This window comes from Dama dama, chromosome 29, assembly GCF_033118175.1.
Source record: "Dama dama isolate Ldn47 chromosome 29, ASM3311817v1, whole genome shotgun sequence".
NCBI classification, from domain to species: Eukaryota; Metazoa; Chordata; class Mammalia; order Artiodactyla; family Cervidae; genus Dama; species Dama dama.
Genome location: NC_083709.1, coordinates 17,402,323 through 17,414,646, shown reverse-complemented (window position 1 = coordinate 17,414,646; position 12,324 = coordinate 17,402,323).

Genomic DNA, 12,324 nt, shown 5'->3' with positions numbered 1-12,324 from the left:
AAAGTTGCAAATAGTGCAGTGATCTCCCACATACTGTTCACCCAGGTGGAATACTTTATAAATCAACATAGGCATAGGCTTGAGCACCCTTGAGTGTGTGTGTGTGTGTGAGAGAGAGACTCTATGTGTGTACCATCACTGTTGTTTTGGTGAAACATCTGCAGGTATGTGCAGACATCATGACCTTTCCACCTAAACTTCACAGGTATCTCCTAAAAAGTAGGAGTAGATAACTGAAAATACTATCCAGTGTGTAGTGAAAAGAACTTCCATGAAAGGTGTTCAATTATGGTGAATTATTAGAGACATGCAAAATGAAAATTACACATATCACCTCACACCAGTCAAAATGGTGATTATAAAAAAGGCTACTGACAGTAAATGGTATGGTGGGGAGCTTAGGAAAAGGGAACCCTCCTAGAATGCTGGTGGGATGTAATTGGTAACAAATCCTATAGAGAACATTATGAAAGTGTGTCTAAATGGTGAAAATACAGCTACCATATGATCAGACAGGCACATTCCTAAGAGAATAAGAGGAGAAAATAAGAATTCAAAAACAAGTGCACCCAGGCATGCACTGTAGCACTATTTACAATACCCAAACACAAAAGCAAATGAAATGTCCATCGATAAATGAATGGATAAGGAAGTGACACAGTTCCACAATATAATAGGATTCTGCCATGAAAAAGAATGCCATTTGTGGTAACCTATGAATTGGGAGACAATATGGTATACAGTACTAAGTGAGGTAAGTCAGAAAAAGACAAACATCATATGTCAATTGTATGTGAAATGGAAAGATTGATACCAATCCACTAATCTATGAAAGTGAAAGAGATGCAGAGACTTAGAACACAAACACATAGTTACCAAGGAGGAAGGTAGGATGGGGTCCATTAGGAGGTTGGGAGTCATGTATCACACTGATAAAAAGACTGTCAACAAGGGACAAACAGCTATACAGGAAAGCAGGTAACACAACGCTGCAGTGACTCATGTGAAAAGGCAAACGTTGAACAGGTGTGTATACGTGTATAGCTAAATGAGGTCCTGTGTACCTACAACATCCACAACAGTAAATCAAATGTACTACAATAAATGAAAAAAAAATGTAGTAAGACATAAGCTGACGGTGGTTCCAGCTGGTATATTCAACCTAATGTAGAATCAGATAGTCTAACTGCCCACACGGCTTTCATTAGCATAGTACTGGAGTTGTGCCGTCTTGTGGCGGTTTCCAACAACAGGAACCTAAAACCTTTTCCTTTTGATTCAAAAGGACTACTAGACTGTAAATGATACCTGCTGTCAAACAATTTTCATACAACTAATTGAAAATAATTTTTTTGCAAAAGGAGAAGACTTGGAAACTAATTACAACTGGTAAATACTAGTTTCCTTGTTAACAGTTATAAAATGTCCATGAAACATGCTCAATATCGTGAATCCGTACACAGGAAAATTTAATTTGAGAAGGAATAAACTGGTTCCATATGAAAAGCCATCATCAAAAAGTCAATACAAAAAAAAAGAGGAAAGAATAAATGGTGGAGAGGCCATGGAGAAAAAGGGAACTAATTTATGGTGCAGCTGGGATGTAAATGGTAAAAACTACTATAAAGAACAATAGAGACGTGCCCTGAAAAGGTGAAAATTCAACCTCGGGTGATTGGGCAGACTCACCTCTTAAGAGTGTATTTGGAGAAACCCACATTTCAAAGACACGAGTGACCTAACGCGGGCTCTACAGCACCATTCACAACAGGGAGGACATGGGAGCACACAGAATGTCCGTGGATAGGTGAGTCCAGAAACAAGTGATCACAGTGGAAGACGACACAGCCATGAAGATGAATGAACGTGCCATCTGCAGGAACATGGTTACACCTACAGCTAAGCATACTAAGTGAAGTCAGTTCAGTTCATTCACTCAGTTGTGTCCAACTCTGCAATCCCATGGACTGCAGGATGCCAGGTCTCCCTGTCCATCACCAACTCCTGGAGTTTACTCAAACATGTCCATTGAGTCGGTGATGCCATCCAACCATCTCATCCTCTTTCGTCCCCTTCTCCTCCTGCCCTCAATCTTTCCCAGCATCAGGGTCTTTTCAAATGAGTCAGTTCTTCTCATCAGGTGGCTAAAGATTTGTAGTTTCAGCTTCAGCATCAGTCCTTCCAATGAATATTCAGGACTGATTTCCTTTAGAATGGACTGGTTGGATCTCCTTGCAGTACAAGGGACTCTCAAGAGTCTGCTCCAACACCACACTTCAAAAGCATCAATTCTTCGGCACTCAGCTTTCTTTATAGTCCAACTCTCACATCCATACATGACTACTGGAAAAAACCATAGCTTTGACTACACGGACCTGTGTTGGCAAAGTAATATCTCTGCTTTTTAATATGCTGTCTAGGTTGGTCATAAGTTTTCTTCCAAGGAGTAAGCGTCTTTTAATTTCATGGCTGCAGTCACCATCTGCAGTGATTTGGGAGCCCAAGAAAATAAAGTCAGCCACTGTTTCCACTGTTTTCCCATCTATTTGGCATGAAGGGATGGGGCCACATGCCATGATCTTAGTTTTCTGAATATTGAGTTTTAAGCCAACTTTTTCACTCTCCTCTTTCACTTTCATCAAGAGGCTCTTTAGTTCTTCTTCACTTTCTGCCATAAGGGTGATGTCATCTGCATATCTGAGGTTATTGATATTTCTCCCAGCAATCTTGATTCCAGCTTGTGCTTCTTCCAGCCCAGCGTTTCTCATGATGTACTCTGCATAGAAGTTAAATAAGCAGGGTGACAATATACAGCCTTGATGTACTCCTTTCCCTATTTGGAACCAGTCTGTTGGTCCATGTCCAGTTCTAACTGTTGCTTCCTGACCTGCATACAGATTTCTCATGAGGCAGGTCAGGTGGTCTGGTATTCCCATCTCTCGAAGAATTTTCCACAGTTTGTTGTGATCCACACAGTCAAAGGCTTTGGCATAGTCAATAAAGCAAAAGTAGATATTTTTCTGTAACTCTCTTGCTTTTTCCATGATCTAACAGATGTTGGCAATTTGATCTCTGGTTCCTCTCCCTTTTCTAAAACCAGCTTGAACATCTGGAACTTCACGGTTCACATATTGCTGAAGCCTGGCTTGGAGAATTTTGAGCATTACTTTACCAGCGTATGAGATGAGTGCAATTGTGCGGTAGTTTGAGCATTCTTTGGCATTGCCTTTCTTTGGGATTGGCATGAAAACTGACCTTTTCCAGTGAAGTCAGTCAAAATCAAAGAACAATATCATAAGCTATCCCATGAATCTGAAATGCACATCATGAATACAAGCAGGACATGACAAACAGGCACAGAAATGGAAAAACTTGTGATTAACAAAGGAGAATGAAGGGGCCGAGGGATCCACTATGCAGGCTGAGATGAAGAAACAAAACTATCACATATACCGTAGATAGTCAACCAGGACCAGGGGACACGAAGGTGGTTCTGAGAAGACTCAGGAATAGCACACATGAGAAAAGAATCAGCAAGTAGTTGAGTAGCTGTCTCATGCAACTGTGAAACTGAGAAAGTCCAGTCCAGTCCCACGGTACCGTATACCAATACTACTCCAACTGCGGGGGAGGAAAAAGGCGTAAAACAGAGAAACCAGACCCAGGCATTTGGCATTCAATCTGGCACATCACACCATCCTTCACAATCCCAGAACATGACTTCCAGAAGCTCTGACTGCTTTAGAAACCAGAGCCAGGGATGAAGAAATCCTTCTGCCTTCTAGCCCTATGCCCCAACAACAACCTGAACAAGACCGATTCTCAGAATTTAATATTCATGGAGGCCACTGAGCTTGAAATAATACCTGTCCTCCCAGCATTTTAAGGGGTTAGTCATGGAAAAGAATTACAAAGGGGAAAGTAGGAAGAAGAAATGATCACCAGGCAACTGCCACTCCCACCACTGAAAAAAAAAACCCCACTTAAAATGATGTTCAGGACGGCGACTTATTAGAGACATTCAAAGCAAACTGGGAGGAGGGATCACGAGGCACCACTGAAACAGCCATTATCAGAACATCAACAGACGAGAAAAGCTGGGAGTGAGGTGAAGGGAAGGGGGGACCCTCCCAGGGTGTGGTGGGGAAGAGCCACTAAAGACAATGGGATGCAGGGGCCTTTAAAAGAAATTCAGACAATGAGCTACCGTGTGATCAGGCAGTCCCCCTCTTCACAGTGTATGGTTTGAAAACAAGAATTCCAAAGGACCCAGGAACCACAGCAGGCACCATTGAAGTATTTACAATATCCTGAAATCTCAAGCAAACCAGATGGGCATGGCCAGATGAATGGAGACAGAAGTGATGCACACACAAGAGGGAACTGTTGCAGCTGGGGAAAGGAAGGCCAAAATGCTATCCACAGAAATTTCTGCGCCTAACAATGACCTCAGGGAGGTCAGAAAGACGAACACTAACATAGCAACTATCACTTACAGGTGAAATGGAGAGACATCCGCACCCAGCAACGACTGCGTTCCAAAAGTGAAAGTGACACAGGTTTAGAACACAAAACGGATGGTTGTCAATGGAAAAAGGGGGCTGCGGGAATGGAGGCGACAGCTGGGAGAAACTCATACCCACTAATACAGAGAAAACAGGGATTCTACAGGGACCTCCTGCAGAGCAAGGGTGCAGAACCAGGCACTCTGGAATAACCTACACGGGCAAAGAAAGCCAGGAGGAGGAGACGTGTAGGAGGACATGGGGGAGATGCTGCATGCCTGCAGCCGACAGGGCACCGGAAACAAACGCAGCCCTGTCCCAAGAACTGTATGTTCCACGTGAGAAAAACGAGACACAATTCCTGGGGGCAGACCCACCTCTAGGGGTATATCTGCAGAAACCCAGCTTCCAAAGAGACAAATGACCCACGTGGGCCCCCACAGCACCACGTACGGCACAGAGGACACGGCAGCACACAGAATGTCCATGGACAGATGAATGCAGAAAGATGCCGTCTAGGAAGACAGTGGAAGATGACTCAGCCATGAAGAAGAATGAAAGAATGCCCTTTACAGGAACATCGTTAAATCCAGAGATAATCCTACTAAGTGGAGTCAGTCAGAATCAGAAAGAACACTATCATAAGCAATCCCATGCATCTAAAAATGCACACTGCTAATTGATTCAGGAAAGAACCAATAAACAGACTGAGCAGCAGAGAAACGAGCTTCTGATTCCCAGAGGAGAATGAAGCAGGCCAGGAATAAATTAGGACATTGAGATGAACAGTATCAAACTACCCCATGTACAGTAGCTAATAGACAAGCACTTAGGCACGTCTGGCCAGTCCTCTCAACACTGTAATGACCTCCATGAAACAGAATCGAAAGATGAGTTGCTGTCTCTATATGTGAAACAGATAAGGACTCTGGACACACAATATTGTACCAAGGCCCCTCCCATTCCAGATGAAAAGTCATTGAATGAGACAGACCAAACGAGACCCAGGCATTTGGTGTTTCTTGCGGCACACTCCACCCTCATTTACAACCTCTAAATGGGACTTCCACTAAAGCTCTGGTGGCAGAAGAAACCAGAGTTGGGCATCAAGAAACCCTTGCACCTTCTAGCCACATGGCCCAACCGCAACCAGACACTGTGGCTTCTGGGCAGCCTCACACTCACAAGGACGCCTGGGCTTGGAATCATACCTGCCCTCCACCAATTTAAAGGGGCAAGTCACGGAAAAGAATTAAAAACAGGGAAATTGGTATGAGGGACTGTGCTGAAGAGTTCAAGGAGGATCCAGGAATACAGGGGTTTTGCAACAATAACTAGGTGAAGTGAATTGAAAGTCGCTCAGTCATGTCTGACTCTTTGTGACCCCATGGAACTATATACTCCAAGGAATTCTCCAAGCCAGAATACTGGTGTGGGTAGCCATTCCCTTCTCCAGGGGATCTTCCCAACCCAGATCGAATCCTCCCACATTGCAGGTGGATTCTTTACCAGCTGAGCCACCAGAGAAGCCAAAGAATACTGGAGTGAATAGCCTATCCCTTCTCCAGCAGATCTTCCTGACCCAGGAATTGAATCAGGGTCTCCTGCATTGCAGGCAGATTCTTTACCAACTGAGCTATCAGGGAAGCCTAAAAGTGAAAGCAAAAGTCACTTGGTCGTGTCCAACTCTTTGTGACCCCATGGACTATCCGGTCCATGGAATTCTCCAGGCCAGAATACTAGAGTGGGTAGCCGTTCCCTTCTCCAGAGGATCCAACACAGGGATTGAACCCAGGTCTCCCACATTGCAGGCAGATTCTTTACCAGCTGAGCCACAAGGGAAGCCCATAACTAGGTAGTCAGAACATCAAAAAATTACTGTTAAAGAAAAGGAAACATCTCAAGTTAATGAATTTAGAGGTTTGCTGTGTTTGGTAAGGTGCCAGAGTCTGGCCTCTCTGAAATCATTCCTTCGTTATGCACCTTAAGTATCTATGGCCAGTATCCCGCTTGTCTGCAGCCTGAATCCCCTCAGAGTGAACAGTCCAGGCAGCTGCTGTGGCTGCTGGGTTGGTGGCTGCCAACATCCTTTGTTTACTGATAAGGACGGCAATACTTTTCATCCACAGTGCCTCACGTTGGTCATTAATTCAACTAACATTTGAGCGGCGTTTCATGACCAACCTTGTCCCGTGGTGCTAAGAAGTTTTATTCCTAATCAGGTGAAGACTCTATTGCTAGGCCATCTGGTGTGCTGGTCTTTTCTGGATCAGCCCCTTATTGATGATCTAAAATTCTCTAGATTGCCTGTCTTAATAGTCTGTTGTGATTCAGGAAATGTTCTCCCTTGTTGCTTCTTCTCATACCTAGAGTTTCACAATTAAAATTATTCTGTGTACAGTTATATATATATGATGAACTCTCTCAAGACATCTCTTTTGTTGGAGCCCTGGATACACATTGGGCAATGTGAGAGACAATGATCTTATAAAACAGATAGGATATAAGTAATACAGATGGGTAACACTAATAAAGTCATATGCCAGTAGAGAGAGACAAACCATAAACACACTGAAAATAAAGAACCAATTACAACAGTGGGTAGTATAAGTAGTAATCTGATTGCAAGAAACCATCAAGTCTGATGGAGAAGCTAAATTCTGGAAGGATCAGGTAAAGAGAAAAAAAATGCGTTTCATCTTTGTTTACCAAGGGGCAATTTATCAACTTATAGTAGTCATAGCATAAGAGTAAAGGTTTTTCTGGAAAACAAAGATTAAAAGCTGGTATGTTTCAGAAAAAAATCATAGCATTATAAATCATTTATCAATTCATTCAGTTCCATGTAATTAATTCCTGTTGATCTGGATGAAGCTGTCAAGTTTTCTATCAGAGTTTTGTAATTTCTTCCACAGTTTAGCAGTATTATCATAAGTTATCAGAGACATTTATCAAGAAGTCTTTTATGAATTTTCTTGAGGATTTTCATTTTATAAAAAGAGTAAAACAATGATTGTCTATAGACCACTGAAGACTTAAATAGCATGGTTAAAGATCTGATTACAAGCCAATTGACAAGAAAGTTGGATATTTCTGTGACATACAACATTTTAAGATAACTGGAATATGACTGATAACATTATACCAGTATATATCACATTTTTAGGAATTCATATAAATTTTAGAATATCTCTATTAATGTTATTTATCCATACAATATAAGGTTTATCTCCAATCACTTGACAATTCTTCTCAAGTAATTTAACATATCAAATAAGCCTAATTATTTTAATTTTCCCCTCTGAGTTGCCCCCGGGTTCCTCTGAAGTATCCTGGAGCCAGCTGGAGGTCAGAAGAACTTTAGTTACAACTTGCTATTCAGGCAGGCAGTTTGTTTAAAAAATATCAAATAGCTTTCAAACACTTGGTCCAATAGGATCATAGGTCCTTGTGAAACAACTTAGTCACTTAAAGTGGCAAAAGATTTCAAAAAGCAAATACAAATGTCTTAAAGGCAAACAAACTCATGATCTGTTACCAAAAGCAAGGAAACTTTGTTCTCTTAACAGAGAGAGGAACAAAAATCTACTTTTATAACAAAATCCACTTGTCTAACTAAATGTAATCTAGTCTCAGCTGTACAAAACTCCTTTATAGGGCTCTCTTTCTACAAACTATTCACAACTTTCTGTATCCTTATTAGTTTGTTTTTCCACCTCCAAAACAAACACACACCTAAGTCTAGGACACAATCATTGTTTTCCCTTAACAAAATGTTTTTCCATTCTTCATACCTAATTCTGCTGAAAATGCCACATCCTATTTTCTTTCCATAATGAAATATTTCCATTAATATCTTCAGTAGCTTCAATTACATATTACAATTCTAACCCTTAAAAATCTTAATCTCTAGCAAAAACTGCCACACACCAAGTAACTGTAGTCTTCTCCATACCAGCACTTCCTGATTGGAATAGTCCACAACCTCTAGAAACAAAGAACAATTTCTTTCTTCAGTGTGGGACCAGATGTGTGTCTAATAAACCCACACATCTTTAGTGTCCCTTCCTAAGGAGCTACTGTCCGAAGCATGGCAAAGAGTCGGACACAACTGAAGCAACTTAGCACACACATTCACTCATAAGGAGACAAGGTAAGTAAGTTTAGACTTGTTTAGCAATTAACATTCAGGTATTTTACCTTACTTGAACTGACTTGGATAATTCAATGAATTCCCATCATTTAATTTAACTTAGCAAAACTCAAGTTACCAAACATCTGGAGGAACTATTTTAGAAAGACATAACCAAAATACATTGTTTAGTAGCTAAGTTGGGTCTGACTCTTTGTGACCCCATGGACTGTAGCCTGCCAGGCTCCTCTGGCCATGAGACTTCCCAGGCAGGAATACTGAAGTGGGTTACCATTTCCTCCTTCAGGGGATCTTCCTGACCCAGGGATGGAACAGATGTCTGTGTCTCCTACATTGGCAGGTGGGTTATTTATTGCTGAGCCACTGGGGAAGCTCATGGGAAAGATTAGACTGCCATTATAATATTGATCATATTGTATTTAAATCTCACAAAAAGATAAATAGCTCCATTTTCAAACATGGAAGGAATGTCACAGTGTTTGCAAACCAAGCCTTAGAATATCGAACTGACCCTCACTAAGCTAAAAATATTCATATACATTCTTTCAATAAGTGAATTTTTGTCTGGTGCTTTTATGCCATAGGTAACAGTATCCGTGTTCATGGGTGAATTTTTCTAACTAAACTTGGGGCTTCTCACAGTGTAGCATTCTTCACAAGAGCTAAAAGGTGGAAACAACCCTAATTTCCATCAATAAATGAATAAATAAAATATGATATATACATATAATGGAATATTATTCATTCTTTAAAAAAGGAAAGAAATTCTGACATGCCACACACAGATAAACCTTAAAAACATTATGCTAAGTGAAGTAAGTCACAAAAGGACAAATAATGTATAATTCCACTCATAGCAGGCACCTAAAGTGGTCAAATTCATAGTGACAGAAAGTTGTTGAATGATAGTTGCCAGGATGTTGGGGAGGGCGTAATGAGAACTTACTATTTAATGGGTACAGAGTATCAGTTTGGGACAATAAACTTTGGGAGACAGATGGTGGTAATGTTTGCACAACAGTGAGAATATATTTTATGAGAACTGTACATTTAAAATGCTTAAAATGATTAATTTTATGGTTTACATATTTGACCACAAGTTAAAAAAAAATGCTGGGATTCATATAATTAATCTTTACCACACTAAGTGGCTGATTACGTGACCAGGCTGTGCAGATTTATTTTAAAATAAACCTCAAAATATAACAGAATCACTATGTCGTCACTAGAGCAATATGAGAAAGCTCTCTTCTATATTTAAGTTCAAGATCCAGAGTAACATGCTCTTTCTCAGAACTCCAGGAAGCCATTCAACAAAGTATTTTTCTAACACTGGAAATCCCCTTCAAATTAAATTTTTTGAAAAAAGGCAGAAAAGACATGAAACCTATCCTACCTTTACATTTCAGAACTCTAATCCATTTTGAGTATTATAATGTACTTAATTTTAAGTATTATAATACAGAGCATTTTGAGTATTATAGAGCAATGATGGCGTGAACCCATCTGCTAGAAGCCTCCCTTTGGAATAACATCACCAACTGCCATTGCTGAAGCCAGTCTGAACCAACTTACCAGGGCTGAAGCTGACTGTTAACGTTCCAGGAATTTTGTCAGCTGCTTGTTAAATACAGGCATTATTAAAAATCAAATTACATGAACTTAACAATTAAATAAATGAAATTGCAAAGGTAGTTAATAACCAAATTCACCACTTCCTAAGTATTTTACTAGATTTTATTTTACCGTTATGCTCTTGAGATCAGTTACTGTAGCCTTATCTTTATGGAGGCAATATTACCTAAGGAAATATTGCCATGGGGTACAGTACATCTCTCCCCAAATCCAAATGCAGTGTGACATCATGCTGGTAGGCTGAAATCAGTCATGGTTTAAATACTTACACCATGGAAATGGGTAAATGCTGTAAATCAAGAGTTTTACATTTTAAAAGGGTTATAGAAACAAGTGAAGAAAACGCAACACAGACTATATGAGACCCATAAAGCCGAACATATTACTCTCTTGCCCTTCACAGAAAAAGTGTGCCAATTTCTGGTTAAGATGTTGACAGAGATTGTGTTAATAAGAGAATCAGACTTAAAAGTGTGCATGTCTGAGTCATTACACCATAAATATCACCAAAAAAATTAAGGAATCATTTTTCCAGTATTCAGAAACGGTTACCTCATTCAGCAAAGAAGTCACAACACTGATGAATGAATGAAGTTCTGACATGGTTTCACTATTGCCCTTTCATATTACTCATTTTAATAAATGAAAGTATCAAACCAACACTCATATCAGTACAAAATTTTGATATATGACAAATAGTACAAGAGAAAGAGTACTGGATTAGGAGGGAAAGGAACTGAGTTCTAAGCTTAGTTATGACCTTGAACAATTTACTTCATCAGTTTCCTATTTTCTAAAATGAGTGGGGGAAAAAAACTCAGATAATCCCAAGAGGGAGTCCCAATAATAGATGACTACTCTATGATTGCATACTCTATGTATGGATGTGAGAGTTGGACTATAAAGAAAGCTGAGCGCCAAAGAATGGATGCTTTTGAACTGTGGTGTTGGAGAAGACTCTTGAGAGTCCCTTGGACTGCAAGGAGATCCAACCAGTCCATCCTAAAGGAGATCAGTCCTGGGTGTTCATTGGAAGGACTGATGCTGAAGCTGAAACTCCAATACTTTGTCCACCTGATGCGAAGAAGTGACTCATGTGAAAAGACCTTGATGCAAGGGGAAGACTGAAGGTGGGAGGAGAAGAGGCCAACAGAGGATGAGATGGTTGGATGGCATCACCGACTCAATGGACATGAGTTTGAGCAAGCTCCGGGAGTTTGATGGACACGGAGGCCTGGCGTGCTGCAGTTCATGGGGGTCACAAAGAGTCGGACACGACTGAGCGACTGAACTGAACTGGAGCTTTCATAAGGCAAGTCAACAAAAGTCCTTTTTCTGAGTGCACAAGTTAAACTCAGAACAAATTTCTACTATTATTAGCCCTTGGTTAGTAATATTGGTTCCCAGTGTGTGTGTGTATTTGTTTTGCTGTTGTTTTGTTAAAGGGCTCAAGTAACCATATTAGTTTCTTTTAGTATCTTTAATATTTCTTGAGGGGCAAATCTATTTGGTGTAGTAGTCCCCAGTGAAACATGTTTATTCCCCAGTGTAATTAAGCAAAAGACAGTAACCATCTTATATAAACACAACATTTAAACATACCAAATTTTGCAAACTTTACTCTTAACTCTACATATTTTAGTTTCCTTTAGGACTCAATCAACAAGCCTTAGTTTTACAGAGTCCTAGAGCTTTCCTCACTTTTTAATCCCCTGACGATTTTATCTATTTTGTATAAAAGTTTCTGGGGTCCACAGTGAGGGGTTAAGTCAAGAGACTCGGGTCCTTTTGTCAATCTTATAACTTGATTAATCGATCTAACTGTGGTCCCAAGTGATCACTGGTCAGGTGTATCAGTCTAATTTTCTTACAGCCATATAAATTTTTAAGCTGGGGTAAATGGAGAAGACTTGTTTGGGGCCCTTTAATGTTGAGGACTAATATGGGGTTCCTTTTGCCCATGCAACCTTAGTTAGTGTTGTATCAAGTCTTTGATTTAATCCTATTAATGTCAATTTTACTTCTCTCACT